This window comes from Pelophylax lessonae (genome assembly GCF_965119305.1).
Source record: "Pelophylax lessonae genome assembly, chromosome: 2".
Lineage (NCBI taxonomy): Eukaryota > Metazoa > Chordata > Amphibia > Anura > Ranidae > Pelophylax > Pelophylax lessonae.
The window spans coordinates 72,242,921-72,269,470 of record NC_138769.1 but is presented as its reverse complement, the minus strand read 5'-3'; the positions used below and the strand labels follow the sequence as shown (position 1 = coordinate 72,269,470).

The 26,550-nt window shown below is 41.8% G+C and overlaps 1 protein-coding gene across 5 annotated transcripts in view; it reads right to left on the bottom strand.

Moving 5' to 3' along the window:
* ROBO1 (roundabout guidance receptor 1) overlaps positions 1-26,550 on the bottom strand; it is a gene marked incomplete at its 5' end in the record, with an annotated part of 1,547,889 nt that overhangs the window by 315,181 nt on the left and 1,206,158 nt on the right. The window lies entirely within an intron of this gene.

The following is a 26,550-nucleotide window of genomic DNA, read 5'->3' as shown; positions in this document are numbered from 1 at the left end:
GACATGGATGAGCGAGTTTGGGGTGGAGGAATTTGACTGGCCTGCACAGAGTACTGGCCTCAACCCGATAGAACACCTTTGGAATGAATTAGAGTTGGGACTGCGAGCCAGGCCTTCTTGTCCAACATCAGTGCCTGACCTCACAAATGTGCTTCTGGAAGAGTGGTTAAACATTCCCATAGACACATTCCTAAACCTTGTGGACAGCCTTCCCAGAAGAGTTGAAGCTGTTATAGCCGCAAAGGGTGGGCCAACTCAATATTGAACCCTACAAACTAAGACTGGGATGCCATTAAAGTTCATATGTGTGTAAAGGCAGGCGTCCCAATACTTTTGGTAATATGTGTAGTATATATAGCCACAAGTAGGGGCTACCTATAGCGCTTGCTGTGGGTGTGCAGTATTGATGATGCTGAGGAATTGGTGTAGGAAGGAGGGGTTTGGGTTCCTGGAGAACTGGGCTGACTTCTCAGTCGGCTACCGGCTCTTTAGTAAGGATGGGCTGCACCTTAATGGGGACGGTACAGCTCTTTTGGGGAGAAAGATGGCCACCAAGTTGGAGGGGCTTTTAAACTAGGAGACGGGGGGGAGGGCTCAGAAGTAGAGTCAGTCAGGAGGAAGCAGAGGACTGAAGGCAGCTGTAGTGTCAGCAGCGACAGTAGGTCCACAAGGTCAATTGGCAGGTCTGTGCGGGAGAACCTCAGACCAAACAGGAATAAACATAACCGCCAATCACGTTTAACTTCCGTAAAACTAAGAGGTGTATATGCTAATGCCAGGAGCCTAGCTAATAAAATGGATGAGTTGGAAATGTTAGTACATGAGGAGGACATAGACCTTGTGGGAATAACAGAGACTTGGTTCGACCACTCACATGACTGGCTGGCCAATATCCAAGGGTATTCGGTGTACCGGAAGGACAGGGTAGGAAAAAGAGGGGGAGGGGTATGTCTCTATGTCAAGAACAATATAAAGGTGACAGAAAGGAGTGACATTACGGATGGGATGAGCATGGATTTAGAATCTGTGTGGGTTGAACTCCATAGGGAAGGAGAAAAGGGGAAAGTAATTGTGGGGGTTTGCTATAGGCCACCTAACCAAGGGGAGGAGGTAGAGCTGGAATTTTTAGCACTAATGGGTAAAGTGGCAAAATTGGGATCAGTCATCGTATTGGGGGACTTCAATTACCCCGACATTGACTGGGAAGAGGGGACTGCACACTCACAGAAGGCCCGCCTATTCACGGAAACCTTACTGGATAATTACATGTCACAGTTGGTGGATTCCCCCACCAGAGAAAACGCAGTCCTGGATCTATTGCTCACTAATGACCCAGACATAATCTCGGAGGTAGGAGTCCAGGACAACCTGGGCTCTAGCGATCACAGGATGATCACATTTAGTGTAAATAACAACATAACAAGACAAGTGGGGAACATAAGAACCCTAAACTTCAGAAGGGCAAACTTTCCAAAATTGTACTCAATGATGGAAAAGGTAAACTGGGACCAAACCCTGGGATCCCTGACCACAGAGGAAAAATGGGAATGCTTTAGGAACATATTAGGCAAAGGCATCTTGCAGAGCATTCCTATGGGAAATAAATTTAGAAGAGACAAAGCCAAACCTGGCTGGCTAAACTGTAGCGTCATAAAACTTATTAGGGGGAAAAAATTGGCCTTCAAGAAGTATAAATCAGAGGGCACAGTATCGGCTTTCGAGCAATACAAGGAGGCAAATAAGAAAAGTAAACAAGAAATCAAGATGGCTAAAATCAACTTTGAGAGACAAATAGCGGAGGATAGTAAAAAAAACCCAAAGAAATTCTTTAAATATATCAACAGCAAAAAAACTAAGGCAGAGCATATTGCACACATAATTAACAATGATGGGAGGATGGTTACAGAGGACACTGAAAAAGCAACCGTGCTAAATGCTTTTTTCTCGTCAGTCTTTACACAGGAAAAGGAGGGGTACACTGACCATGACTGTATGGTTAGTAGTAATAAACAGGACTTGCCACCATGGCTAACAGAGGGGGAAATCAGGGAAAGGCTGGATAAACTTAACACAAACAAATCACCAGGACCGGATGGCATACATCCGAGAGTACTCAAGGAACTCAGTAAAGTTATATCGAGACCACTGTTCCTGATCTTTGCTGACAGTATTAGGACAGGAGATGTACCAGGGGATTGGAAGAAAGCTAACGTGATTCCAATATTCAAAAAGGGCCAGAGGCATATCCCGGGAAATTATAGGCCTGTCAGTTTGACATCAGTAGTATGTAAACTTCTGGAGGGGATGATAAGGGACTATATTGTAGAGTTTGCTAAGGACAACAACATCATCAGCAGTAATCAGCACGGGTTTACAAATGGGCGTTCTTGTCAAACCAATCTCCTTACATTCTACGAGGAGGTGAGCTGTGAGCTAGATAGGGGCAGACCAGTAGATGTGGTGTACTTAGATTTCGCTAAGGCGTTTGATACAGTTCCCCACAAGCGCTTAATTTATAAAATAAGGTCTGCAGGTATCGATAGCAGGGTTTGCTCTTGGATACGGAACTGGCTAAAAAGGCGGGTCCAAAGGGTAGTAATAAACAGCGCATACTCAGACTGGTCTGAGGTGGTAAGCGGGGTCCCCCAAGGCTCAGTCCTGGGACCAACCTTGTTCAATTTATTCATAAACAACATTGAGGTCGGGATCAGTAGTTCGATATCAGTTTTTGCAGATGACACAAAATTGGGCAGGGCAATAACTTCACAACATGAAGCAGATATCCTGCAGAATGACCTGGACAAAATAACAGAGTGGGCAACGACATGGCAAATGAGGTTTAACGTGGAGAAGTGTAAGGTTTTGCACTTGGGGACTAAAAACATAAAATCACAATACACGTTAGGAGGGGAGCCCTTGGGGGAATCAAAAATGGAGAAGGATCTGGGAGTATTGGTTGATGATAGATTAGGAAACAGTATGCAATGTCAAGCGGCAGCTTCCAAAGCCAACAGAATATTAGCATGCATAAAGAAAGGGATGCATTCCAGAGATAAGACTATAATCCTTCCACTTTATAAAACTCTGGTCCGACCGCATCTGGAGTATTCCGTCCAGTTCTGGTCGCCAGTCCTCAGGAGGGATGTGTTGGAGCTGGAGAGAGTCCAGAGAAGGGCAACTAAACTAATTAGGGGATTGGAGGACCTTGACTATGAAGAGCGTCTACAATCGCTCGATTTATTCTCCCTGGAGAAGAGACGTCTGAGGGGGGACATGATAGCAATTTATAAATATCTTAATGGGGATCCCAGCTTAGAAAAAAAGCTGTTCATTCGAAGGGATTGCATGAGGACTCGAGGGCATACAATGCGATTAGAGGAGAAGCGTTTTAACCTCAGGCAACGCGGGGGGTTCTTTACTGTTAGGGCAACAAGATTGTGGAATTCTCTACCACAAGAGGTGGTTTCTGCGGGTAGTATGGTGGCTTTCAAAAGACTCTTAGACTTACATCTCAAGGATCAGAACATTCAGGGGTATGGGAGATGATTACAGCCACACATGCCTACACAGGTTGAACTGGATGGACTATTGTCTTTATTCAACCTCACCTACTATGTAACTATGTAACTATGTAACTATGTAATAATTAAAGTGCTAACAGTGCATCAAAACCATGAATATTTTAGCAAAAAAAGATATGATATCAAATGGGATGGGTACACCTGTAGTGCTTATTGGATGATTGAAAAATTAAAGTGCTAACAGTGCATCAAGATAATAAATAATATATGCAAAATGAATTATAATGGGCAGGGCACACCTATAGTGCTTACTTGAGATAATATACATTAGTGTACTGGGTAAATCAAAGTGCTGGTAAAAACTAAAACAGCAAATAAATACAGTAAAAAGATTCAAAATTAAATATCAGTGCACTAGTATATGTGATAGCTAATGTTCCATATGTGCTCAGAAAAAGTTCATAGAAATCTTCATAGAAAAAGTGCAAATCATTCAAATAATTCCTGAGTGCAATAAAAGCGTAGGTGTTCTGTGCTCAGCTTCCAACTGGTCTCGTGATGGTACTCGTTTTCCACTGTGGGAGATAGTAAGAAAACACACTCACCAGAAAGACTGGGTCTTATATATCTTATAGTATTAAGACTGGGCAATGCTTGTTTGGCCACCTGGGCCAGGGTAGATGCCGCTTTGGGCTGTTGTGCCTCAATCCTCAATGCTGGTAGCTCTTAGTTCACCTCCATCCATAGTGGATGGAGGTGAACTAAGAGCTGCCAGTATTAAGGATTGAGGCACAACACCCCAAAGGGGATCAGGTGATCTCTGATGATGTCAGACATTTGCTGACGAAACGCGTTGGGTCCCGAGGTACGTTCACTACGTCACATCTGGTCTTTGGAACGGAAACCGGAAACCGCGTCTCCACGATCTGGCCGGCATTCGTTTATCTAGATGTAAGTGTGACTTTTTTTTTAAATAAATCTACCTGCTAAATACTACACTATGAGCCTCCCTGCTTCTTTTACATCCTTATGCTGAGACCCCTACCACCAATGAGTTATATGAGAGGATATTAGAGGAATCCATATACAGTCCTCACACCGCGCTCTCTACAGAGGGATAACCGCGGAGCCTCCCATAGGACACCCCTTATTCCAGAGGAAGACACCCCCTGATGTACCGGGCTATTTAGAGGGACCTCTGAAAGTTGCCTACTGGGATCACTTACCTATGCTAGACCCCAAGGGGTCATCTGGTAAGTGGGCTGTACATACGGTGGAGGATATTCACGTTTATAATTCCCACTGGAGCCTTCACTATAGTGCCTAAGGCCACTGAAAAGTTTGTTTGGTCACCATAAGAAGCACAAAAGCACCTTTTTGGATTACTCCAGAAAACTGGCACTTTGGAAGCACGATTCACTTTATAGACTTGTTATTCGATCATTGTTGTTTGCACACAGGACTTATTGTTTATATTCACGTTGTGCACAGTCACTCATCATACGTATTCATTTATGTTATTTATAAGCACAATTGGTGTTTAATATATTAAGTAATTATTCATTTTATCTATATGTATTATTTTATGCTATTTATAAGCACAATAGGTGTACTGTATAGCGAATTAATATATTTTATATACCACATATATTCATAATTTTTTGGGGAAGTATTTTTTCACTACTTTTTGAGCGCTGTCATTCATTGTTTTGCTTATTTCTCCAATGCTTTGTTGTTCTGACTAGTAGCTCATAAACACATACACAATTATATATAATTTTTTTTTTTACCCCCACCAATTTAAATATTTTTATTTAGTGATCTAAGGTATATCCTGGGCGCAACTGCCTAAGTGATCACCACTTATCTTTCTCCACTTTAATTATTATCATCAATACTGCATACCCACATCAAGCGCTATAGGTAGCCCCTCCACTTGCGGCTATATATACTACACTTCCTACCTTTACTATAGCAGCTGCATTCTTACATATACATAATTGGCCAATCTTCCTAAATTATCACCCTGGTCCATTTGGCGCGATGGATATACTTCAAGTATATTCATCCTACAATTTTGGTAATATAGTGTATATTGTACATTCACATCAGTCCCTGCCCTCAAGGAGCTTAAAATCTAAGGTCCCTAACTCCAATTCATACATACCGTATATACTCGAGTATAAGCCGACTTTTTCAGCACATTTTTTGTGCTGAAAAAGCACCCCCTCGGCTTATACTCGAGTGAGAAAAAAAATGAAAATGGAGAAAGGCCAGGAACGATCAGGAATGACCGGGAATAACTGTATCTCACCCCCGACCCTCCCGCCCGCATCCGCCGCCATTAATACAGTAATATGCTGGAATAACATGACCCGCCGCTTGACTCCTCTGTAGCAGAGGAGCGGAGGAGACAGTCAGCGGAGAGTCAGTGGACAAGCTGCGCCCACACGTCACACCATGGGAGGAGCCAGTGCTGGCAGCCGCGCTGCTGAAGAAGAAGTGAGCTGTCCGGGCCGGGAGCGAGAGGCACTGAGGGAACCGTTACCCACACCTGCCACGATCTGCAAATCAGCAGCATCCAGCACCCCAAGGTTCCTATATAATTATATTTATTAGTTTATTTTACGGTATATATTTTATTTATTATTTATGGTTGACCTGGGTTGAGGGGGGGAGGCCTAATGTGCTGTAATGTACTGTATAATGTGCTGTATTGTACTGTGTAATGTGCTGTAATGTACTGTGCTGTAATGTACTGTATAATGTGCTGTGTAATGTGCTGTAATGTACTGTATAATGTGCTGTATTGTACTGTGTAACGTGCTGTAATGTACTGTGCTGTAATGTACTGTATAATGTGCTGTGTAATGTGCTGTAATGTACTGTGCACTGTGCTGTAATGTACTGTATAATGTGCTGTGTAATGTGCTGTAATTTTATTGGTATCTATTTTTATTTTTAAAATTTACCAGTAGCTGCTTCATTTCCAACCCTAGGCTTATACTCCAGTCAATCATTTTTCCTATTTTTTTTGTGGTAAAATTAGGGGCCTCGGCTTATATTCGGGTTGGCTTATACTCGAGTATATACGGTACATATATTAGGGCCAATTTAAACAGGAGCCAATTAACCTACCAGCACATCCATGGAGTGTAGGAGGAAACCGGAGTATTCAGAGGAAACCAATGCAAACACAGGGAGAACATGCAAACTCCAGGCAGACAATGTTTTGTTCAGTTGGACTTAGTTTTACTTTAAAATGTGGAATGTATATACAGTCACATGATGTGTCTGATTAGGTCTGTTAGATTATGGTGTGCACTTGGCAGCATAGTTAAATTCTGCTTTCTACTGGACTGTGAAGCTATATTTATTCATGCTGTGTAACTCTCATTGCAGGAAAATTGAATCAAGAATATTAAAACGATATGCTCTGTACAATTGCAGGATATCTATTTCTGTGACTTGCATTGAGCTTAAGGGAAAAAAATTTTTTTTTTTGTGACCGTTCAGAAACTCCGGACTTTTAAAATTCCATTCCTGAAAGATATGTGAGTTAGTGCCATATAAATTCAATGGCAAGTTGAAAACTGTTATTAACATTATATATCCCGCAGCACACCAACTACACATTATGCAGCATAGATCATAAAGGGGTGGACAGCTGGTTTAATGGATGAATATAATGGAATACACAGTTGGCACACAGCCTACATAGTTATTATATGGTACAGTAATGATCACGTTAAGCATTTTCTGGTACTAGAATAACCCTAAATTGAGGACAGACAGAGGCCACCCAAAAAGCTGAAATGAAAAGAGTTAGAGGAGCTTTCCATCCAATGTCCTAACCTCATGAAGAGATGGACTGCTACAACAGCTGCCTGCGTGCTGGTGAGTAACACGACAGGAACCTGAAAATAAACATAAGACATCAAAGATAACTTTGTGTGCATTAGCTCATGGATGCTGAAGGTTCAACTCTGGTTACACATTTTAAATAACATTTTTTTTACATAGGCCTATATCACAGATTACTATCCAAATACATCAAGTGACCCTAGTAAGCATGTGTTCTGTAACCTGTGACAGCGCACAAATAAACAATTTTCTAGACTGGAACTTAATGGACTAATTCTGTTACAATGATCGACTTTTTAACTTGAAAAAAAAAAAAATCATTTTAAATTGAGATACTTCAAGATGATAATTTGTGCCTGGGTAAAAGTAAAAAAAAAGTTTGATGTTTTCATATTTTTTGTCATTTTCTGGTAAAATATTCCTAGAGCTGAAGCTTCAAAGTAGATTACACAGTATATATATAATAAAATAGTAAAGTGTATATAATCAATAAATAAAAGTAGAATATATTTTGTCATATAAGTTTATACACTTGGTACTTACAATTGATGATTGAAACAGGATCTATGAATGGAGAATGGGTGGATGATTGACAGGTCTACCGCCTCCATTCATAGATCCTGAATAACTCATGGAAGCTGTAGTATGGCTTCTATGTTTGGAGCATCTGAATTTAGAGGGTGGGCATAGTTGGGCTCTCTTGATGAGAGAGTTGTATTAACACCCCTGCTGAAATATGCAGGTGCGGCAGGGGTAGAAGGGAGGAAGATTTTCACTAACAGAAGAAGAATCAGAACAAGAGAAACACCCTACTGACTTGTTATGTTAAGTTATGTCCATTGTGTTAGTTTTTCTGTTTGTGGTTTGGCTTTACTTACTGTAGGCATTAATATGTAATGCAGACCAGCATATACGCATTTTAGTACCAGTGACTGTAGATGTTGAATTTGTGTTAACAGGAAAAAGTAGAAGTGCTCTAAATGATTATGATCTTTTTGTTTGTTCAAGATAAAAAAAAAAAAAAAATCTTTAAAAGGTCAGTAAATAGTTTTATGTTTAATACAAATATATTGATCCCAGATGATAAGTGGCATGTGATTGCCATCATCCCATATAGTAATGCAAAGTATAACACAAAGTGTGTTGTTCTCCTCTTGGGGGAGGGATTTTTAAGGCAATAAGAAGAATAGAAAAAATAATAATAAATGCTTAGCAACAATATATATAAAAAATTGTGAAAATGTATTAAATACAATTCTGGTAAAAATGACATAGAAGTCAAACTGGTAACAATTCCATCTACCCTAATCCCACTCCCATGGCCAAAAGTGGAAGAAACCAAAGTTGGTCATGGGTAGATAGGACCAAAGGATAACATACAATAGAGCATGGGAAAGATAAAGAAGGAATTGGGGATACACCACTCCCGTCCTGGGGTACAACCCCTAGGGGAGGGAAAGTATAAAATCCAAAGTTTTATACTTTCCCTCCCATAGGGGTTGTACCTCAGGACGGGAGTGGTGTATCCCCAATTCCTTCTTTATCTTTCCCACACTCTATTGTATGTTATCCTTTGGTCCTATCTACCCATGACCAACTTTGGTCTCTTCCACTTTTGGCCATGGGAGTGGGATTAGGGTAGATGGAATTGTTACCAGTTTGACTTCTCCATCTGCTGTCTCTGAGCTGCATTGAGATCTGGCTCAGGTAAGTATAAGGGGGGGCTGTTGGGGGAAGCTGTATGTTGAAGGTTCTTTATCATAATGCATAGAATGCATTAAGGTAAAAACATTCTGCCTTTAGAACCACTTTAATGGTTTATGTTATTTTGTAATATTTAGCTACCAGTGGCGGCTGGTGCATGATAATTTGGGGGGGGGGGCGGCATAAACCCCCACCCCCCCATGGGATGGCCAGTCGGCAGGCAAATCCACCACCCCCCCGGGACGGCCAGCCAGCAGGCAAATCCACCCCCCCCCCCCATAGGATGGGCGGCCAGCCAGACAGCCAGCATTCTTACCTCCTCCTTCCCGAATGGCTGAGATTCTCCTCCGGCCGGCCGTGCATTTCCTCGCTCTTCCTGGCCAATGGCCAGTAAAATTGATTCTCTTTTCAGCCAATCGGGAAACGGGTCTCACGACCAGCTTCCTGATTGTCTGGGAGGAGAATCAGTGTGATATTCATTCACTATTGTTATACAACTGAGTAAGCTCAGGGCACAGTGCTCTGCCCCCCAAGCCCACCCTTTTTTGAAGCCTATTAGAGCCTCTGGCTCTAATCATGTGCTTCAAAAAAAAAACTCCATTGGAATCCATGCATCCGGCGCCCTGCATGTAGATTAGGGGGCCGGATGCATGGATGGGGTGGCAGCGCCCCTGCGCCCCCAATGGACGGGCCGCCACTGTTAGCTGCATAATAATAGCTGACCATGTTACTAGTAGTGGGTCTTTCACAACTACTTTTCCATTTTTAGAAACAGAGTCCACGGTACACATTTGAAAAATGTCACTTAATAAACAGAAAGATGAAACATGTATCCACCGAGATGCATATTTGGAAGCCCTTTGGTGAAATGTGAGTTCATCTCTCAGTTTGATTTATTGAAAATGGAAAGAGTCAGTAGCTACTATGGAAATATCAGCTCAAGATACATAGATCTTTTTACAAGTCTCCTGTGCCCTCAATTAACAGATTTAAGGTTTTTTATTAATGAAAGCTATGGACTCTGCAGCTGTTGGCGACGGATGAGGCGACATCTTTACACCTGCCAAAGCTAAGTTTAGCAATGTGTGAATCAACATTGAAAAATAAAATGAATAAGCCAAAGACCAAAGTTCAGTAACCCATGGCAACCAATCACATAGTTACAATGTTAGGATGAAAAAATAAACTATCCATCCAGTTAAACCAATAAAAAAATAATAATAATCAGAAATCATTTTCTACTGTTCTGACTGCTGTAAGATGATTGTCTTACTGCTGGCTACAGTAATGACAAGCAATTATTTATCTTTCACTCATCTGACTTAAAGTGGTTGTAACCCTAAAAAAAAAAAAAAAAAGATCCTGTTCTCTTATAGCAGATTAAACAGCACAGTGTTTGTGTTGTGTAATCTGCCCCTCTCTAAACTTTAAAAAACCTGGTTGATCCTGCCTGTTCTTGTGTCCCCAATCTATTTGATCACATAAAAATTATCCAACGCGTTTTAGGACAAACACACTCATTCTTCATTATGGCTACAAGACAGACATAATACACAATGAATAAAAAATAAATAAAATAGGTAAAAATAATAATGAGAGAATATACAATAGAATAATGTATTTAAGAAAATGTTGAGGCTAAAATGCACAATAATTAAGCAAAAAATGTTAATTTTTACTTTATAAATCATTTTACTTTATATGTTAAAGTGGTTGTAAAGTCAAAAGGTATTTTTAAGATAAAAAGCATTGGGATTAAATGGCCAGCTTGGCCTTTTATTAAACAAAACCCTAAATAGCAGAAAAACATAAAACAGTCAATCCAATGCAGATCAAAGAATGGTTGCAGATCCTTGATGATACCATTTCCCACAACTTTGGAGTCTGTGGTACCATTAAGTTAGGTTCTGTCCCCAGCCACCAAAATACCACGTTGAGGACTATCCTAACTGACCACAGACCCCTACCACCTTACACTACCCGGCCGGTCTAGACTAAACCAGACCAACCATAGGACTCCATACCTGAGATGGGTCCCACCATTTTATCGTTCGACACCATGTTGTCAAGGACCCCAACCACCAATGTCCAACCTCCTTAGCAGAACGACAGAAAACCGCATCACTAGGGCGGGCTGGAGGGATGTTTCTCCTACGATCTCCAGTCTACAAGTGAAGCCCCTTCACTCCTCCCCTCCAACTAATCTCTTTCTCCTGCTCCTCTCCATCACCTTGTCTGCTCTGCCAATAAGGTAAAAGTCCTGACCTCTCATATCCCAACAACTAATTTAACCCCCTACTGCCTGGTTTTCCTTTCACCCTGTCATGTATGCCCTATGCTTATCATTTCCTTCAAACTCCAGGCATGTCTATTCAGATGGAAAAAAAAAGTCACCAAGCGATATAATTCAGTGGGTAATTCAGGTCACCAGTGTTCGCCCATAAATGGAATATCACATGAAATGACCCTTTAAACAGAACAGAAAATAATGCAGCTAAAAGTTCCTCTCCTCTAAAGCCTGCCAGTTGTGGCCGTGGTACAAGAGACAGCAGAAGATAAAATGACTTGCTGCAGGCTCAGACTTTTGACAGTCATTTATGATTCCTCTTCTTCAGTAACCATTCCTTTAATGCCGGGCTATAACCGTTCCCAATTAAAGCACAAAGGCTTTGTGGAAGATCCACCGGAGGATAGTGCACAGTCACGCAGTCTTCTGTTGTGTTTTTTTTTTCTTCATTGTTCTATTTTAATATGGATATTTATGATAATACTCTCCTTCTCTGTGATGTCTTCACTCACACTGATGCGAAGGCTTTTAAGTGTCACTAGTGGAATAGCTCCTCAATGGCAGAGAAACACCATAAACTGTTACCGTGAGGTGCGCTGCTCCTTTGTAGCACTCAATTAATGCTGACACATTTAAACATAAAACAGGGACATCTGTTCAATACAACGTTAACGTGCTACACTGTAGATTTTAGTTCCCTTCATTTACATAGAGCTTAACTTGTCTCGAGCACGGGCAGACAACTGCACAACCTACTGCACGAGAGCCTACAGGGAAACACAGAACAAAGGAATGATATGGCACTTTTGCGAAGACAGGCCTTTTTTTTATTTTGCTCCTTTTGTCTAATGCACCATAGAAATGACAAGATTAGCAAAGAGCTAATAACAGCCAATTCTATATTGATTTTATTTTCTTCCGTGTTCAAATTCCTTTTCAGGAAAGCGTATCAAATGTTTTATATCAGAGAATGGCAGTGCTTGCTGCTACATTATAAGCCTTACAAATGACAGCTATTGCAAATTAGATTATTATTATTTATGCTGTTACAGTAGGAAGATCATCATTTTCTATGGGTATGATAGTCTTTCAGCCATTTCAGCAAACTATTATTTAGCAAATTGTAGCCAAAGAAATTGTTTTTTTTTTTGTTTTGTTTTTTTTTAAAATTGGGAACTGCTGTTGGGAAAAAAGGGGGATTTAAAACATTCCTGTTCACTTAAATTATAACTAAAGACATTGTTTTCTTTTTCAGTTTTGGACAGAGTGGAGAGGGATTAGAACACCTGTTGGGTCATTATTGCTGTCTCTGCCCCCGTTCCCTCTATTTGTCATGTTTACCACCGAAAGTGAAAGAAAATTCCAACTTTTGGGCTGCCCCCAGAACAGGAATAAAGGGGAACTTTCCAGTAGGGACACTAGTTCTGGTGACAATCAGGAATTCCCTCCCTTTGGAGAGATTTTCTTTTACTTTCTGCTAAGGGACAGGGAGTGAAGGGAAATCTCCTCAATAGGACACAGATGGCAAAAAAGCCCTCCCTTACTCTGTCCAAAATTAAAACTGTAGCACCCTCCTAGGTAGGTGCTAGGAAAACCATATGGGAGGCCATGTATGCTTAGGCTGTCATGTGTTTCCAGGTGTGCCTGTTGAGCTTGGGGAGTCTCCCCACTGTGTCCAATGAGGGCTCTCATTGGACAGTGGAGGAAACCTGGCCAATAGCACACAAGGGCTGGTATCTACCCCAGAGGGCAGAATCTGCTACAGTGCATCCTGGGAGGGGATATACGTCTGAGGGGATCACATGACAGGGCATCTTTGGCAGGAAGCAGAGTCCCAGGAGGAGGGCAATGGCTGTCTCTCCTCCTTTCAGCATCAGGAAAGGTGTCCTTGGTGGTCGGCCTAGAGGACGGAAGGTTGAGCTGAGCTGCAGAGAGGGATCCAGTGTGCTGTGGACCGAGTAGAGCTGCTGGGGCAGAAGTTTCCAGGAAAGAAGTGTTGTGAGTACTGTAAACTGCCCAGGGGTCTGCCTAGGATAGGGGACCACTCCAGAAGGTCAGAGGGATCCAGGAGCTAGCTAACCAGGAGGAAGCTTAGAAAGGGGGTGCCTGAGTCTAAGAGGGCGCCGATGCGGGCCCTCAAGTGTTAAGCATTGCAGCAGATGTAATTCACTTGAGCTACCTCAAAGGAAAGAGTTAAGGGAGCTTCTACAAGGACTTTGTGCCACAGGAAAGTGAGAGGAATCAGTTCAGTGCTAACAGACCGCAAGTCAGCGTTCATTAGCGCCAACCAGCGTTGACCGGCATTCAGCCAGCGTCAAGTCAGCGTCAGCAGGCATTTTTTCAGTTGCCCCCTAATATTGTGCATAGTTGAGCCAGAAGAGTATCCCACTCATTCCTTCTCCCATCCAAGTTCTCAATAAACCTAAAAACCCAAAGATACTGGACTGATTCTTGTCTCAGTGCTCACACTTGGAGAATATGCCTAATTGTGCTGCTGTTGCTAGCGGCAGGGGAGGACTGGGCCAGGGGGCATGGGGGGCAATTGCCCCCTGGGCCGCTCTGATGTCTTGTAAAACGGCTGCAGCGCTTCTGCCACAGACATGCCTAAAGGATTCCTGGTGAAGAGAAGTAAAAAGTCCCCATCACTGACCTACTGAGTGCAGGTTGAAGACAAGGACAGAGCACAGGCCTTTAGATGGTTTAAACTGTCTGAGCAGAGGCCAGTTCTATGCCCCACTGGAGACTATCCTGCTCTGGTCAGCCCCAACTGAGTTGTCCCAGCTCCCCCCCAACCACCCGCTGCTGGCCAGGTTGGGAACCCGGATTCAGCCAGTGAGTAGAGAGTACCTGGGGTAGGGCTTCAGCCTGGAATGGGGGGGGGCGAGTCGCTGCACCACGGGCCTCTGCTTTGTACTTGCCCCCTGGGCCGAAAGTTGCCAGTCTGACCCTGGCTAGCGGTAACCCTGGCGGACCCATATCCAGCAAAACGGCTGGGAATCCTGCTTCAAAACAAAACATTTTGCCTTTAGTTTTATGTAAAATTGTACTTCAGCATATAAAAGGGTGTGACTTTCTATGCCTCCCTCAAAACTGAGGCCTACATGGCCCATAAAGCCTGTGCTAAGCAAAAAAAAAAAATGAATATTTAAGTTCTAACCACAGAATGGTAAACACACTGCACAATGAAACACAATAATTTCTAAAATATCTAATAGCCTTTTTCAACTATCTATCCTGTTGCCTCTACATATGAAATAGGTCTCAAATCAATCACAAGAATGTGGTGCTGTGCACAAAAATAGTCATATTTTTATTTTTATCTCTATTTCGAACATCAAAAAGATGAGGCCTCTCAGAACCTATCTATGTGACGTCTATGATCACCCCCCTACATGTTTGTTTGTCTCAGATGCTGTGTTCCAACTCATAGATATTGGCACATCTCAACAGATTACACGGCTTGTAGCCTATTGACTGACTTCTATTGATCATGCAATGGAAATCCAGGTTTAATAGCACAGATACCCTTTAATCTGCTAGGAGCTTGCTCCACTTCTGGCATGAACTGTAATAATGCCAAAACAGGTATAGAAGATGCAAAGCATAAAAACAAAGAATGTCTTATTCCACAGCTTCCATCTATGCTTTCTTTGTATCTTTTCCACAATATGTGTCATTGCTGTGCATTCATGGGAGACATTAAGGATATTCAATATCGCAGATCTGTAATGTATGGATTGACAAGCATTGAAACCAAATAGACTAAAATTCCAGGGGCCCCTATGAATATCTAGATATGGAACGACCGGATTTCAAGGCTGTGATCCTTACCATGAAATATACAGACAACATAGACAATTTTTCGAAGTAACATGTACCAACAATGTGTGCTTTCACTGCACTAAGATTTTTTGGACTTTATTGCTTCATATTTAAAGAGAACTAATCCCTCTTAATCACAAGGGCTTAATTATCCTTCAATAGGGTGAGGATTATGCTGCCTTCTGTCCGACTCATGTAAATGCCTGTTTTTATACAGCAGTAATTTTGGTGGGAAATAAAAAATTTTCAAGAACATTTGCTATATCATAAAATCGGTCAGCATGATAATGTTGTTATTCAGTTTTAAAGGGAACTGATAATTGGTTTGAGAGTCTCACTAAAGTACAGGTGTCTTTATAAATCAGCAGCAAGCGGATCTGCTACTTGTGGTTCCCTTACTCTGTATTCTCAGCTGCCTTGTTGCAGCATGCTTTGGACCGGGACTGGGAGGTATAAGCATTGCAGGATTTCACCTGCTGAATTAATATAGCACCTACATGGCCAGTCTCCATTCTGCTTGCCAATAAACCTCACTAAAGTTGTTTTCAAACGCAAACCTGTTTTTTACGCAATAGCACCTCATTTAGAGAAATTTTGCTTCATTTCCTGTCCTGCTTACAGTTTCACCAAACAAGTTAGGAAAAGTTTGCAATGAGGACACAGACAGGAATACAAATCTAAGCACCCTTTCACATGGGTGGACTGTTCAGGTCTGTCAGTTTTTCAGGCAGACCCAATCCGACCCTCAAGTCTCCATTATGGAGCAGTGGGTGTCAACAGATATGTGTCTGTTGATACCCGCCGACATCCGATCCAATCCTGTCCACTCAAAAGATGGCGGGCATTCCCCGCCCATCTGGAGGATTGGATTGAATGGCAGTTGGGTGTAAACGAACAGTGGGCCCCTGTGCATCCGAGAAGAGAGTGGGCTGTGTCTGTGTCTGCTCTGTACAAGTGGAGCGGACACAGACCAGCCATCCTCCTACTCAGCGGGGATCAGCAGACAGATTCTCCAATGGAACCCACCTGTGTGTAGGGGGCTTTAGAGGGACTCAAGCCTTCCCATACTCTACAGACAAAAAAAGAAGTGTTGCTGTTGTAGGGTTCATAACACTTCATGTCTGGCAAAATGTTGTCAGCAAGCCAGGAAGCAAGGGGAAATCTCTCTAAAGGAGCCCTGGATAGCAGTAATAACCCCACAGGAGTTTTAACTAGTCCAACTCTAGAAGGAAAAATAAAAGGTTCTGCCTTGACATACCCTTTAACATTTTGTTTGATGCCTACCTTTTATCTTTGTCAGTGACAATTATGCAATATGATTGGAAAAAAGACAGTGGAGCCTCCAAAAAAAAAAAAGTTGGTATGTATCTTGTTTAGCTTCTGAAAACTGTTGTGGTTGTTTTTGGCACTGGAGCATAAGCTTAGAGTTTTAATTGAAAATACATTTTGGCACCAGCAAAAGTGATTTGCATTTTTTATTCCATACTGTGTTTTGTAATGTAGTTTACATTTACATTTGACTATATTTGTAATTGGAATGATTCATCTGTTTCAATGAGCAAAAGTTGCCCGATTCAGAAAAAAACCCCTTGGGTATACATACCATTGGATGAGAACCTGTTCTCTAGGGTATTCATTCCTGGAGAAAGGAGCACTGTTTTGCTGAAGCAGGATGAAATACTACAGTACAGCAGAGATGATGAATGTGGAAAGACTAGCAATTTTACTTGAAAACACAGCTCAATAGAATTCCTAGATCGCCCAAAATTTCACAGAGCCAGCACAACCCCTGGATTCCTCCATGCTGGAGAAAACAACTTTATCATTGCTCACCACAATTGACAGTCCTGTCAATTGAATGACCTTATTTTTAATTAATGAATGTAAGCATGGGAGTTCAAAACCCAACTAAAGAACAGCGGGCTGTGCAGCCTGCAAAATGCTGTAGGGAAAATAGATAGCAATTAAATAGGTCTTTATGCCTCACAAATAATTAAGGGAGGAAGACAAATCCAAAGAAGCATATTATTCTGAGTCACGGGTAGAGTAATGTAATATCTATTGATCAACCCACATGCACAGACTGTGGGAAAGTGCACAGATCAACCTCGAAAAGCAAACTAGAAATGCTCATTGTATTAACATGATGCATACATTACAATTAAATGTCCTGTTGCAACATTTAAAGTCCTTTTTTGTGACTTAAAGCGGATTTCCGGACAAGTTTTTTTTTTTTTAACCTAAAAATACCCCTAGAATAGTCATTGTTTGTGCATTTAAACAATGATATCCTCTAAACTGTCCCCTATTTAGTGTACCTGCAGGATAAATTACTTACCTTGTGAAGTTCTTGTCCAGCGCTGCCATCTTTGGTGTGGGCAGCTGAAGCCGCAGTGTCCCTCTTCCTGGATTTTGTGAGTCCCAGAATGCTATACCCTCGTCACTTCCCGGGGCAGGCATGTTATCCCACAGCAGGCTCCGTGTCATTGCGCATGCCCATATCGCTGTTCTCCATCCATATGCAGAGAATGACGTGCCTGCACCGGCAGTGACGAGGGACACCGGTGCAGGCGCATTGACTCCTGGGATTGATGACACTCATCTACCAGGAGTCAATGCAAAGCAGGAAATTACTTAAAATTATTAAAAATGAGGTAAGTGAACATAAAAAAAAAAAAAAAAAAATAGGCAATTCAATTTTAGAAAGGGATATAGGTAAGAATGATGTGGAGTGTAAAATTAGGGTGGAAGTCTGCTTTAAGGGATCAGCCCATCCAATGCATTTTTTGTTTTACTTTTTGCAAAGTCATGGGGACTTTGTAGGTCTACATTAGTAAATTCATGACAATATAATCATAATATACAGCAACATTATCATTTTTCAATATGATCTACTTTTAATAATCATTAAAAAAGTCAGAGAGCTTTGGTCAGGTGAGTTTGTCTAGGCTGATATGATGTCATCAGTCTGCTGCAGGCAGATGGAAATATTTCCTCAGTCTTCCTTACCTTAGTGATAAGACTCTAACACTGTAGCTTTATAGCAAGTTCTAAGGCAAGAGTACATTTCTGAACACATCCAAAAGCTTCACCAAGATTGGCATGATTGGGGCCAACATCTCAGTCTAGGAATGCCCCACAGACTTCTAATATACACATGCATTCTAAGTGACCAGAGTTTTGTTTACCCTTTGTGACAGGAAGTCAGGTAAATCTGTGGGTGTTGTCACAGACGGGAGATACATTTATGCCTTGTTTAGACAATTCACCAATTACTATCAGGTGTCGGCTGCGGAGGTTGCCAGAAAGGTTTAAGGACGTTGGAAAGCTTCAGCTATTTAGAATGAGGAAATTAAGGCCTCTATAAGTTATCCAGAGGATGACTACTGATTGCTGCATCCTGAGGCTTTGTGCGTTAAGGAGAGCAGTGAGCTGAGAGACTTCTGAAGGTGAGGTGGTGTTGACTTTTTCTGTGTGAAAAGAAAACAAATAGACTATTGCTTTTCTGCTGTATGACCAGCAGTGTCTCCCCAGCAGTAGGTTGGGACAGACACCATAGGTAGGTTCCTGTGTTGTGAAGGTAGACGCCCCAAGTGGCCAGGGTTTATTTTATGTTTGTTTGATTTATGCTGTTTGGATGCTTGCACTTGTTTCCAGCAAATTGGAAGAATAAACCATAGACCGTTGTTTTCAACCACTCCTCGGCTGTCTCTCTGTGTAACGAACCCACCCAAGGGGGTCACCCACACCCGCTACCGAGCCAACCCCTTACACCTTCTATAGGGGTTAACAGGGTGGAACCCAATTCTGCCACCTGATATTTGCAGTAGAAGGACCAAACTGAGAAATGACATTTTGTTGCAATTGCTTCTGCCAGTATCCAATATATTCTTCATCTACTGAAGAAATCTGAAGAAAAAAGGATCACCCCCCCTTTTTTAGATTGGGAGCCAAAGCCTTAAAATAGCTATACACACAAAGAGCTGAGCAAGAGAAATCAAATTGATTCCTGCATCCACGCTAAGTAGCATAGATGGAAGAATCTCCCTTGCTGGCTATTCTTCAGTGAATGGTGGGATCTGATGCTGAATATTAGAACACTGACTGCATCTTATTGGATTCAGTCACTGTTCAGCCGACAATTTTCCTCCCGCCTCCTTTGTCAAAAGTCATTTGAAGAGTCAAGCTGAGTGTTCAAAGCTCGAATTTTGGCAGATTCAAAAAGAGTCCCTCAAAATGTGAGCCCTATATGGCCAACTTTAGCCTAAGGTATTACAATCAATGTATACTGAGGTACAAATATAGGGTATACTGCTCCCAAGCCCCAAATCAGGTCATCATCATGGAAGACTAGGTGCACTGCTCAATGCCAGCAGAAGGTTGTGTTATGCTCCACAGACTGCACAAATCCAAAGGAAAAAACAGCTGTCCTCTAAATAAAATTCAAAGACTGGAAATTGTATTCATCTGGACAACATAAACAGAGAGACCCTGCCTGGGACCTCTTCCTTTGGTATATTAGGTATCTGCCAGGGCCAAAGGCATGGATCTATATTTTAGCTAAAGTGGAAACAACTTTAAGTTTCTTTGTGTAAGTCTTCTGCGCATGTTTCAGACTAGTATCCATTTTAGCTGTCTCCTGTCCTCAGTGCTAAACCACTTTCTGGAACTGATTCCCTGATTGGGAGAAAAGGAAAGGAGGGAATAGGAAAGTAGGCCCTCTGTTTCTCCAATAATCACTGTAAATGAAGGTAGTGGGCAGGCAGATGGTGGCAAACAAATATTCTCTCATATCACTCGTAGAAGGCACTGCCCAAAGTAAATAGTAATGTACGTATGCATGCATTTATCAATCATCTATCTTTGTATCCATCCAAAACTTTCAGTCTTTAGAATTAAGGATTTGCACTGTCCTTTGATGTTTGTATATGTGAACTTGTTTTAACCTCATTGTTAAGTCTTGGAGAAGTTTGGGTTATGATCTTGAGCCTTTTTTTTCAGAATAAACAACAAATCACAGTAGATATACAGCAGGAAGTATTTATTGTAATAGCAGACTTTTATTTTATGGGCAGCAAAATATTTAACAACGCTATTAGACTTTTAAATGTTTTCTATTCATGTGGTAATTGTACAGTGCGTTGTTGTTTTAACCTGGCATAGGTCCAATGTGCTGTGAAATTGTATAAAACCATTCAGCATATGAAATGAGTGTGATGAGATGAGAGCTTTTAAAGAAGCAAATTGACAAATTCTTTCTTTAGAGGGGTTATTACAAGGATACCAAAATCATCCTATTAGAATAAAATGCCTATCAACCATGACAAAAAGTGGTGGCTACAGTTAGATATTTGTAGGGACATATATAACCATGCAGGAGAAAGAGCAATGGCAATGTATAAAATGCATACACTGTTGAAGTTAATGCTACTGTTTACCATTCATCTGTGCCAAAAAATAAAGAAATAAAACTTCAAAAAGTTCATAAACTTAAAGCTCATCTCCAGGATAAAAATATCCCCTCCTACCCCTCTAACCAATAGCTCTGTAAAAAGACAAATACAAAAAAAAAAAAAAAAAACACAAACCTAAATGCCCTATTTGCTTACCCAAAACTGTGGTCATGTGAACCTCTCCTCTTTGCTTCCAACGTGGTCTTTCTTTGGGTGTCCACATTACATAGACACTTCCTATTGGTTGTCCTATCAGGAGAGGAGTGATGTCACTACAAGAGGACTGTTGGGGATTAGCCGCCAAAAGAACATCTGCAGCACTGGATTAGCATACCCCCAACCACCTGGAAATGATAGTGGCAAGGGACCTGGATGGGGGACGTGGGTAAGTAAAACTTTTTTCACCAGGTAAGAACAAAGGTCAATTTTTCAATCAACTTTTGTCAAACTGGGTGGTGCTGACTGGACTAACCATGGCTTAAATTTAAACATATTTAGTAGGAATTACTCAAATTCAAGTGGTGTATGGCAGGCTTAAAGCCTGGTACACAATATTATTATTTTTTTTTTTCTTTCAACCCAGCGGGCTGAAAGAAAAAAACTGAAGAGCTTGGGAGGAGCCACTGTACTAACTGTGCAATGTTAGTACAGTTGTCTCCCTCACTGAGCTGTTCTGTTCTGACAGGGGGATGCCCCCCCCCTTTGGCCATTGGCTGAGAGCGCTGATCGGATACTGATCGGCAGACCTTTATTGGTCATGCCCCTTCTAGAGAAGCCAGCTGGCTTCTTTTGGACTGGCTGCCATACACACGGGATGAATGTGGGTCGGTTTCTATTGAGCCGGATCATACCACCCAATATTTGGCCCATGTGTACAGCCCTTATGAACTGTGGTGACTATAAGTCAGCCCGCTCTCAGTCAATTTTCACTGTATATGTCTAATATTGGCGCTCCTATAGATCATATGGAAAGTTTACACACCAGCATAAACATATGGAAACAGAGACTTGTGTTTCTACTGAAATATTAGAAACATGTTTTATTTACGGTAGGTTTCTTTCACTGGCTAATATTTGTATTATATATGGCCAAATTTTGGGCAAGATGCTCATAACTATCCCCGCCTGGGGGAGATTTTCTTTATTTTTTGTTAGGTCTGTTTTTTAACACTGTGGTCACGTCTGCTTTCTGACACATTGCCCATCCATTCTATATACAGGACTGTTGAGGTTAATCCTGGTTTCCTTCACCACAAACGTCAAGAGTCACATTTTTTAATTCCTAATCATTTTAATTTATTAGGCAGTAATACATAAAATAACCAAATAATAAAAACACATACATTTTGTTTGAAATATAAAAAAAAAAGATCTACAACTTGTTGAGTAACACCATCTGGACGAGCCAAGGCTATTTCCATGTGTGATTGTCTGTTCAATAATCCCATGTCACAGAAAGTACACACTCATTAATGTTGAGAGATTGCCCCTAAAAATACAGTTTACAGCAAGTCAATGATTTATCGCTGTGCTGTCCAGAAGCTGTTTTGTGGCTTGAAAGTAGCTTGGTTTGCACTGTATGCCACTTCCTAAAAAGGGCTTCTGTTTATATGGACAAAATCCAGCCTTTTAACAGAGGATCAACACACGCAACACGTCCATATGGGTAATATTTTTGAAGAATCTCTCACGTCAGGAAAATTTCACATAAGTGAAAACAAAGGTTATAGATCGTCATACAAACATGGACTGACTAGCCAATATAAATATTTGAAGACCTTTTAGGAAGCACCAATTACTTTACAGCTACCATGGTAGAACACTATATGATAGTGTTAACAATACCACATGGAATGTCTAAATACTATTACCAGTATAGGACAATTTTCTTTTTCCTTTCTTTTTTTTTTTCTTGTATTGTTTAGCGTCACTTTAAGGCCAAGGGGCTCATCTGTTTATTGCTCCACAAGAACATGGCTGGGATCACAAATCCTAGCACTCTACAACAAAGCAGTGACATTTTCAGGCCCCCGATGGTGAGTTAGACTACTGAAAAAAAGTCACTCACCCCCTGGTCATGTAGGGGGGTAAACCTTCTGGAGCTGAAGTGGTTAAAGCGGAGTTCCAGCCTTTTCTGTGTTTATTAAAAGTCAGCAGCTACAAAAAGTGTAGCTGCTGACGTTTAATAAGCACACACTAACCTGTCCTACGGTTCAGCGATGCGGCCACCCGAAGCCTCGATCCTCTCCCTCTGGTCTCGGCGGCGCCGGCATCACTGATGTGGGCAGCTTGCGGCTTCACAGCCGGGTACGCACTTCACATGCGTGAGTTGTGCTGCGTGTCTTGATTGGCCGGCAATCTTCTGGGACCTCTGACATGTCCCAGAAGATTGCAGGGAGGGAGGGGGAGAGGAGAACTTCCGCTCAGGGTGCCGCGGCGCTCCGAGCCGAAGTGGGAGCGGGTACCTGTCAAAACTAGGTACCCACCCCTCCCCCCCAAAAAAATGACATGCCAAATGTGGCATGTCAAGGGGTTAGGACTACCTAAAGCGGAAGTTCCACTTTTGGGTGGAACTCCGCTTTAATATACCACAAAAGTCATTGCTTTTAACCCATGTGGTTTGCAATAGATACATTTACGGTAATTACGTTTCAATTGCTCCATCTTTTAGAGCAGTGCTTCCCCCTTACTTTAGGTTGCAGCTACTCTTGCCATCTTGCCCGTGGTGCACATGTTGCATTGCAAGCCCCCTCATTACTTAAATTCGTATGGATGGAGATGTAGTTGGATTTAAATTCTTCACCATTGGTTTGAACTGAGCTGCCCCTCTGTTGGTCTCAGTCTCCTCCAAGTCTCCCAATTCATTTTTTTCCTTTTTTGCTGCTGTGATCTGACTTCCTGTTAAAGATGGGCTACATTTGTTCTCCAGGGATTCACTGTATATAGTAATCTAGCCACCCCCCCCCCCCAACTTTTTGAGATGGGAATGAGGGACACCTATTAGCAAAAGTATGTAGGCATAGGACACACCCCCTGCCACACCCCCTTAAATTAGAATCATACGGAAAAAAAAATATTAGTGTTTTTTTTTTTTTTCCAACAGTGTTTTTTTTTTTTTTACCACTACTATTCCTTTATACTGGCTTTTGACATTTACAGATGCAGCAATTTAGAAATAGAATGAAATGTTCATCACTGGGAAACACTTTTTGAAAGACAAACAGTTTCCTTTTTTATACAACCATATAGAGCAGACCAAAATGAGGGACAAATGAGGAGGAAAGAGGGACAGAGGGACTTAGTTCCAAACCAGGGACAGTCCCTCAAATTTGGGGACAGTTAGGAGCTATGATGTAGCCACCCTCTCCTGCTCACTCTCGAGATAGACTATGGGTCCTTCTACATGGGATTTCCACCCAACGGATTCCATTATGCTCAGTGGGGGATCGATCCGCCGATCCCTGCTGAGCAAGTGGATGACAGGTCCGTCTCCGCTCTGCGTGCAGAGACAAACCTGTCAGATCCCCGCTCTCCTCTATGGGAGATCAGATGAAAATGGACCGCCTGTCCGTTTTCATTCCATCCTATCCAATCCTCCCAATGGATGGAAAATAGGGTTTCCATCCCTCTGGATTTCACGGACAGGATCGGATCGGATGGCAGTGGGTGTCAGCGGAGATGTCACCGCTGACATCTGCTGCCCCATAGAGGTGCATGGAGCATCTGATCAGATCCACCTGAAAAACTGACAGGCAAACCTGATCGGAAAGCCCGTGTGAAAGGACCCTATGGATTATGAACTATGGGATGTGTATTGTGACCCCAACTAACGTGCACTGCTTGTTCCAAAATAAACAGAAAAGAAAAGTAAAAGGAGAAGCGTCGAAGCTCATGGAGGAGAAAAACAGTAAAAAAGGATTTCATGAAAAATAGATTACAAGGCCATTAAAGCGTAACTCCCTTTTTGTTGAGAAAAAAACATTCCCCTCTGGGTGATCTCTGTAAATTGAATGGATTTTAACAAACTTTGTCGCAGATTCCTACCTTTAGGTATTCTGAAGAAATCCCTGTTTGTTCCTCAGTGCCTCTGTGCTGAGTAAGTCAAATGGGAGTGGTTTCATAATTATCTATCAGCTGTGGCAGCTGAAGGGCTCTAATGAGGAAAGTTGCTGGGCCTGCATCCCTTTAGACGTGTTCCTATTGGAAGTATCTCACCAAAAATGACATTTTTGTTTCAGGGGATGGCAGAAATCTGACTTGTATCTTAGGCAGACTTCTGGGAAAATCAGTGAGCCAGTTACACAAGCAGGAAATGATGTTTCTGGGGTGTGGTCAGTATACATTCTGTGTACAGAACAACTCCAGGTAGCCATATTGCATTGCATTTGCAAAAAATTACAACAGCTGCAGATTGAAAACAAAAGGTAATTTTTAATACCATTCAATTACAATATGATTTGTGTCGCAATTGTATACACTATATTGTTTTTTCTTTATTTGCTGATTTTTTTTCCCCATGAAAGTGGAGTTACCCTTTAAGTAGTGGATATGTATGGAATAATTTTAGAGAATAATGATATTATTTAGCATTACTTTAAGGCCAAGGGGCTCATCTGTTTATTGCTCCATAAGAACATGGCTGAGATCACAAATCCTAGCACTCTACAACAAAGCAGTGACATTTTCAGGCCCCGATGGTGAGTCAGACTACTGAAAAAAAGTGACTCACCCCCTCTGCATCATTATAAATAAAGGCTATACAATAAACATAAAAAAAAGAACTTTTCAAATGTACATGCTGAAAGTAAGAAAAGATGAATAAACTCATTGGAAACCCAGAGAGAGAAACACAAGGGATTATTCCAGGAAGTGGTTAAATGATGGTCACGATGCTTGCTGTGATGGTAATTTGTGTGTGAATGACTGCTTATAGAAATGAATACACGAGACGGCTCTTAATTAATTCCAATTAGAATGGCTCTGTATGAATCAAAGATATCTAATTATTTCTAAGAGGTGGGATTCAGCATATTCCAAAAAGTGCACTCCAATGTAACATAAACATTTCCTATTTAGCCTGACCGGATAAAGCCGGCCTGCCTAATTATTATCTTAGCATTTGGCAGCTGGATGCAGTGCTAGGTAAATTCATGTGATTGTTGGCATGCTTATCTACTAAATTTCCCTTAAGGGCCGTACACACTTGACGGAAATCGGACGAAATATCCTCCGATTTTTCTCTCTCTTGCTCAGCGTTCATTACCGTTTTTAGTTGGCAGTGCATAAATGTTCACGAAATTTCTCGTCCAATTTTTCTTTTTTTGGGACATTTGTTCCTAGACTTCCGGGTTGTCAGCAACTTCAGATCATGCATGGTCTTTCGTATCCGATTTTTCAAGGACGTACTGCATACACATTGAACAAAAATTGGTCGCCTGGGGACGGATGATAAAAATTTTGGTGTTTGTCCCTCCGTTTTTTTTCGTTGAAAATGTCGGCATTGGCTGCTGAAAGTTGTGGACACACTAGCCGAAAATCGGACAATTTTACCTCGGACGGGAATTTTCAGCAGATTTTCTACTGGTGTGGCCCTGTTAACCCCTGAACGTTTTTCATCTCGTCTCTAAGGCTGGGTTCACACTGGGGCAGCTTCAAAGTCGCCCGATTCTAAAGCCGCCCAGTGCAGCGCTACTTCAGCGGGGCTTGCAAACGACTTCTCTAATAGAAATCAATGCAAGTCGCCCCAAAGTAGTGGAGGAACCTTTTTCTAAGTCAGAGCGATGTGCGTTGCTCCGATTAGAACAGTTCCATTGCATTGAATGGAGCATGACCCTGTCAGGTGGCTAAGCCGCCTGACAAGTTGCCCTAGTGTGAACCGGGACTTAAGTCTCAAAATGCC